At 43.2% G+C, this 7,402-nt stretch overlaps 1 pseudogene; it reads right to left on the reverse strand.

The window, feature by feature from the left end:
• Positions 1-879: 879 nt before the first annotated feature.
• LOC103020092 (NADH dehydrogenase [ubiquinone] 1 beta subcomplex subunit 8, mitochondrial-like) lies at positions 880-6,731 on the reverse strand (annotated as a pseudogene).
• Between the last annotated feature and the right edge of the window lie 671 nt (positions 6,732-7,402).

A 7,402-nucleotide genomic window follows, 5' to 3' on the forward strand; every position in this document is an offset into this window, starting at 1 on the left:
AGCAGTTATGGGATTTGATTTTACTCTGATTGCGCCCCTCCTACCGTCTCACTGTGGCTTCTCCTCTGTCCTTGGACGTGGGGTATCCTCCTTGGTGAAGTCCAGGGTCTTCCTGTCAATGATTGTCCAGCAGCCAGTTGTGATTCTGGTGCTCTCGCAAGAGGGAGTGAGAGCACGTCCTTCTACTCCGCCATCTTGGTTAATCTCTCTGTCACTGTTCAATGCATTAAGCTATCTTTTGTTCACATGCCCAAATGAAGGAAATGATTAAATCATATAAAATTTCTCATAAAACCCTGGGCAAGCCCTCTCCTGGTAAGTCCAACATGATAATGCTTTTTTACAACTCTTCGCCTTACCTTATGCCAACTTCCTTGATTGTCATAACATGTCTTAGTCAGCTTGGGCTGCTAAAATAAAAGTGTTACAGACTGGGTGGCTTAAACAATAAGCAGATACTGAAACCAAATGGATACTGGTGAGAGTCCTCTTCTGGGTTTCAGGCTGCCATCTTCTCATTGTATCCTCATATGGCAGAAAGAGGGAGAGAGAGCTCTTTGGGGTCTCTTTCATAATGGCACTAATCCCATTCGTGAGGCCTCCACCCTCATGACCTAGTTACCTCCCAAAGGCCCCACCTCCTTTTACCATTACATTGGGAGTTAGGATTTCAACATATGAATTCAAGGGGGACAAAAACACTCAGTCAATGACACCACCACAGACTTAACACTGTACTGCCTCCTTCTTGATTTGTTTCTAAAAGACAACTCCACAGTTGTATTAGAACCTCTTTTAGTCTTTTTCTTTTCTTTTTTCTTTCCACACCACTGTTTCATTAGGGATTTCATTAAGGTTCAATCTCTAAGGATGAGGGAGTTACTTAGGGTGCACAAAGCCTCCCCAGATCTCATAGTGAACCACCAGCTCAGGCTCTTTGGTGGGATCGTGGACCCCTTCCAGGTGCAGACTAGTATAAGGATGCTGCTTTGGCTCCATGCCTGGGCTGGTGGGGGGGGGTAATTCTCCCCCACCCAAAACATGAACCACATGGAGGCCACGAAGAGCTGCTTACACACAAGATTCCAAGAAGCAGGCCTGGGGGACATGTGCACACAGTTCCTGATGTACACGTCCAGGTCCCAGTGACTTGGTTCAACCTCAGGTCTGGGTGGTCCCAGACACACCATGGATCTCTCTCCTGCTGTGAACTGATGATGGCCATACCCCATGCCATCATCAGCCAGGGCTCATAATCTTCCACCTGCATATTATACTTCTTGGCTGCGGCTGCCCGTTCTTCTGAGGTCTTGGGATAGGGCCCTGGGAGCACGTCCTTTATAATGTGGGAGGCTGTCTGTGCTCCCAATGACACCACATTTCAGCCTGCCCTCTGCAGCCCTCAGTCTCCCAGGACCAACCCCCAGCCGCTGCCATCTTCATCTTCTTCCCTGGAAACTCTTTATAGACAATAGTCCTAAACCAAATGTCTATTTAAGACCCTATGGTTCAGGGGCTTCCCTGGTGGTGCAGTGGTTAAGAATCCGCCTGCCAATGCCGGGGACACAGGTTCCAGCCCTGGTCTGGGAAGATCCCACATGCCGCAGAGCAAAAGCCCGTGCGTCACAACTACTGAGCCTGCACTCTAGAGCCTGTGAGCCACAACTACTGAAGCCCACATGCCTAGAACCCGTGCTTCGCAACAAGAGAAGCCACCGCAACAAGAAGCCCGCACACCGCAACGAACAGTAGCCCCTGCTCGCCGCAACTAGAGAAAGCCTGTGCGCAGCAACGAAGACCCAATGTAGCCAAAAATTAATTAATTAATTAATTAATTTTAAAAAACCCTATGGTTCTAATTTAAGCTGGTGATTTTTTTTTCCCCAACAAACACATGAACATGATTAGCAGTGCTCTCTTTCTTTTAGTGAATTAGATGGTGCACTGATCACATTATTTTTTAGACTAACGAGTCTCAACTTTGTTAGTACATTATAGTTACTTCAGGAGCTTTTAAAAATCATGATGCCCAGGCCATATTTCAGACCATTTAAGTCAGAATCTCTGGGATGGAAGTCAAGCATCAGTATTTTCAAGTACCCCCCAGATAATTCCAATGTGCATCCAAGGTTGGAAACCATCCAGAAGGGGAAAGAAATGGAGGAAGAGCTCGATGAGAAAGGCCAGCCAATGTGAGAAACGTGAGGTTTTGGCTGATTGATTTGATGCCTGCTTGAATGAACGGTTGGTTGAGGGGAGCTAAGATCTCACATGCCTTGTGGCCAGAAAACCAAAACATAAAAAAAAAAGAAGCAATATTGTAACAAATTCAATAAAGACTTAAAAAAAGAGAGAGATAATGACTTAGTAGTATGCTTGAAATACTAATGACAAGTCAAGAGAAATTGATTAAAACAGAAAAATAAGTGTTTTAAGATATGTATATTACTGTGCAACACTATGATTGAACTAGACTCTCTGCTGAGAATGGTGGCACTTTGGTTCCTGACATGCATGGAAAGTCCCCAAAATGTGGGATAGCTTGCCTTAAAGGTTAACATTCATGTAATCCTGAAGTTAGAAAGCCCCTTAAGCAATCAGCAGGGATTCGTTCCCTTCCCCTCCACAGGACAAGATTCTAGAGAGAAATAAGAGAGAACCAGACATTCCAAAATCCCAGAAAAGTGTTTATCATTTTCTTTGGAAGTATGCTTCATTCCCTAGCCAGACTTAACATTTTTTTTTTTTTAATTCTTTGTTTTTGTTTAACTGAAACCCATGTTGCAATTTAAACCTATTTCCTCATTTGGTTCTCAGAAGCAATGGAAAATAACAAGTTAATTTCTTCCTCATGATACATCAAGCCAATCCAAATAACTCTAAACCATTCAACTTTTTCTTTGAAATCCATTGTCTGCAATCTTTTCTTAAAATTCTGTATTAGAATTACATTCTGAATACTAAAATCCTAAGTACTAAATCTCAAAATACTAAAAAACATTAATATGCTTTTATAATAACTAATGACTTAAGAAAAGGGAGCAATGAAAAGCACTGTTATATGTGCAATAAAAAAGATGTTTAAAATTATTTACAAAAAGTTAAAGTCCACACAAGGGATTTTGCCTATTAGATAATAAAATACTCTATCAAACTACAAAAGATTAAAGCAGTACAATCCTGGCAAACAGATCAACAGAATAAAATAGAGTCCAAAAAAGAAAAAAAAAATCCATTAGTGCTACTACTACTAAGCCATAAAGGTGCCCAACATGATGACATTAGTAAATTCCCCTTGGGTGCCAGTGCCACACATGTACTGTCTCCATTAAAACCTCACAACATCAGGGAAGACGCAGAGCTAGCACTCAGCAAGCAAATCCAGACCTCTCTGCCCCCCAGCTCTGTGCTCTTAATGAAAATATGCCAGTGCCTTCATTTTGAATCAGTAATATTTAAAATTGGAAAAAGGGCACTGGAGCAATTCACTAAAAAATGTGAGAAAAAGTAAAGTTAGATTACTTTCTTACATTAAAAAAAAATTGGGTGGACTAAAATCTGAAATTTAAAAAAATAATAATAAAATGTACTATGTTAACTGTAGAACAGTCTTATAATCTTAGACCTTAGAAGAAGGTCCTTACTAGAATGGCACCAAGGTTGGAAACCCAAAAGGATAACTGATGTATCTGACCACTGGTACAGAAGAAGACACTCTAAAGAAAGTTAAACAAATCTAGAAAAACTCTTGCAATGCATGTGAGAAACAAAGGATGGATATCTTTAGTTATAAAATGCACTTACAAATAAATATGAAAGATATCAACATCACAATTAAAACTGGGAGAAGGATATGAACAGACATTTCAAAAATGAAGAAAGCTAAATTGCCAACAAACATATACAAATGTACTCAATTTACAATCAAAGATATGACACTGAAAATACCCCTTCTAGGGAGAAAGTGTGAGCAGATAGAGGCATCCTCATACACTGTGGGTAGACACAGAAACTGGTACAAAGAAACATTTCTTCATCCAGAGAATAAAGGAGGTGAGTTAAGTAATCTCTAGATTCTTTCCAGATCTGAAATTCTAACAGTCTTTATTTCTCTGAGTTATGCCAGTGCTGTATAAAGGCTTTAGCAATCAATAAAATATATTTTATAAAAATAAATTATTAAGATATATTTCCCTCTCCAGCGATTTGAATCAATTTTGAGACTTATGTGACCCATACAGAAAACCTAATTGCACCCAACACAAACATTTACCAAGGTATTTTATGCCAAGGATGTGGAAGCACTGCGAATACTAGAGGCAGCCAGGAGCTGGGTGGACAGAGGAAACCAAGAAGTAAATAGACAAGGATTCTCAGGGTGAAAAGCTTTCCCAGAGCTATGGGTGTGGGAGCACATGAGACAGGCATTTAAACTAGCCTCGGGGATAAGGGGAGTTGGAAACATTCCTCATAGGCTCAGCTCCCAAAATGGATCTTAAAGGGTAAGCAAGCTTTAAACATATGAAGGGGGGATGGCTTTCCAGGGAAGAGAGCAACATATGCAAAGACAAGGGGACACTGGAGAGCATGGTGAGTCTTAGGACCTCTTAGTGTTTCCTGAGGCTGCAAGACATGGACAGCTAGGAGCCAGAGAGGAAAGAAATAGGTTTTAAATGTCATCATAAAAAGCCAGGATCTTATTCCTATGGTAACTGTAAACCATCAAAGTAGTACCGTAATAAGATCTGCACTTGAGAAAAAACTCACTCCAGGAGATTCCCATTTCCAGTAAGATAGCAGACTGAGATAACCAGAAAAAATTCCAGGTACAAAAACGTAAAATGGGTTAAAGTTTTAAAATTAGTTTAAAAGTACAGTCAAAAGTCACAAAAGACTAAGTGAAATCGCTAGATAACAAACACAAAGAGGGAACTGAAAATTCAAGTGGTGAGTGCCTCAGCTGATGCAACACTCAGTTAAAAGGGTGGGAAATTTTGTGCTATTTCAGGAACTTGAGCTTAACTGACCCCAGGCGAGGTGTGGGCCTGGGAGAAGCAGGGAGTTGGAGCAAAGACTCTTTGAAGAGCTTCCCCCTTCAGTGACCTCATCCTTTCTCACCTACTCAACAGCACTCCAGCAGTGCTTCACTCTCTGCTCACGACATCAATGTTTTATCCTTACTGGGTCATTCCTATCAGCACACTAATAATATGCTGTTATCTCGAACATCTTAAGAATCCTTTCTTTGACCTCAGTTCTCCTGCCACCCACTGCCCCATTTCTCAGTTCCTCTGTGCAACACACCTCCTCAATAAAGTTGCCTCTACTTAGCATGTCCAATTCCTGAAAAAATTCTAGGTACAAAAACTTGAAATGGTTTTTGTATTCTCTCTTAAACCCAGGCCAATCAGGCGGCATCCACACCCTTCACTAAAATTGCTCTTGTCAAAGTCACCATGAGCTTCATCTTGCCAAACCCCTGATCCTTAGTTTACACAATCTGGCAGCATCCTTGACATAGTCAATCATTCCTTTTCTCGGGTACACTTTCTTTACTTGGTTTCGAGAACACCGTATTTTCCTGGTTTTTCTTCTACTTTGCTAGCCACCTCTTCCTGGTCTCTGTTGTTCACTTTCCCTCTCTTTCACTCAGTGCTGGAGAGCCCCAGAGTTCAGTTCCCTTCCACTTCTATCTGCACTCACAACCTTGAGCATCTCACCCAGTCTTATGGGCTGAAATACCAAGAAGCAGACACCAAGATGGGATTAGATGTGCAAGAGATTTGTATGCTGTGAAGCATAAAGGAAGCAGGAGTAGGTTGAGAGAGGCTTCAGATCATGATGCCACCCCTATGAAAACAGAGGAGGAAGGAGGGAGGTTTGGGTAGGAAGAGTCTCAAACTGCAGCTCAGTTCCAAGAAAATTTGACCAGGCTGATGGGGAGTCCTTGACTTTCCCATTAGAGTTAGTCCATGCCCTACAGGAATGGGTCTGCACTAGTACCCAGCTGTGCTCCATCACAGCTGGAACAGCCTCTGTGTGAACATGGTGGTGGATACGGAGGGGTTGTCAGTCAGGAACATTCCCCACAGCAGGAGATCTGAGTGGTCTGTTCCCATGGCAGCCACAAGTCCACCCTTTCACTTACATAGGTCTACTTTTCCAGGTAGGTTTGGGGAGCAGCTCTTCCATGGTTCCCATGGCCTCCAGTCTTAAGGGAAAACTTAGAGGAGAGGGAATTGTTGGAGTAGTTTCCAGGGCATAACTGGTACTCATCATCTCCTTCCTCCATTATCCAGTCTAAATTTCCCTCGCCCTCAGCTATCACCTTAGCAGGTCTTGGTGGCTTCCCTGGTGGTGTGACCCAAACCTTCATTCCTGAGGCATCTTCTCAGGTTGGGGTAGCTGCACGTGTCCATTCACAAGTAACAAGGAGCCAGGGAGCACCCAGAGGCTTCCTAGTGGATCATCTAGCTCCACATGTCTTCCTCCTGCCCCCTTGTGTAACAGCAGCTCCACTTCCTGCCAAGATAGCGACACCTCTCCTTGCCTGCTTGGCCCTGGATACAAGAAATCCAAAGGGCTTTGACGGTGGCCATAGTCCCTGGCAAGGGGGAGCCTCTTTGGGAGACCAGGATCTCTAACCCTGCAAATCCCAGAGTTGCAGCGTCAGGAAGGACAATACCTGCCAGTGGATCATTGGGAGTGATGGGGTGGGGGGGGTCACTCATGCTTCCACCCTTTGGTTCCCCAACCCATATATTATTTCAAATGGGGACACAGTGCCATACAGAGGTCTCTGATTTAATACATACACTGCATCCTAAAGGATAACGCCCCATCCTCTCAGAGTATTGCGTCTGAGCTGATTCTTCAGCTGTGCCTTTGGAAGACAGTTTCAGAATTCTCTGAGGCCTGCTTCTTCTAGGAAATGTGGTTTGTGATACAACCAATGGATTCCATGGGCATGGGTTCACTCCCATATGTTCTTCACTATGAAATGATTCCCCTATGCTGCGTGGGATCCTATGCCTGTGGATCGGACATTCTATAAGTCCCCAAATAAGGATGCTGGCTGAGGCTTGCTCTATGGGCAGGCGAGGCAAAGCATGCCTAGAATAAGCATCTAACCCTGTGAAAACCAATCACTGATCCTTTCAGGATGAAAGGAGCCTAATGTAATTGACTTGCCACCAGGTGGCTGATTGGTCTTCTCAGGTAATAATACCATATCCAGGTGCTCAGCACTGGTCTCTATTGCTAACAGGTCAGACTTTCAGAGGCCACAGTAGCTAAATCAGGTCAGTAGCCCTCATCTCGATCACTGTGGCACATTCCATTTGTGTGCCCATCAGCCAGTTCTGGGGTGGCTGATTATGAAGTCTGCCTAATGCCATCTGGC

This window comes from Balaenoptera acutorostrata, chromosome 3 (assembly GCF_949987535.1).
Source record: "Balaenoptera acutorostrata chromosome 3, mBalAcu1.1, whole genome shotgun sequence".
NCBI lineage: Eukaryota > Metazoa > Chordata > Mammalia > Artiodactyla > Balaenopteridae > Balaenoptera > Balaenoptera acutorostrata.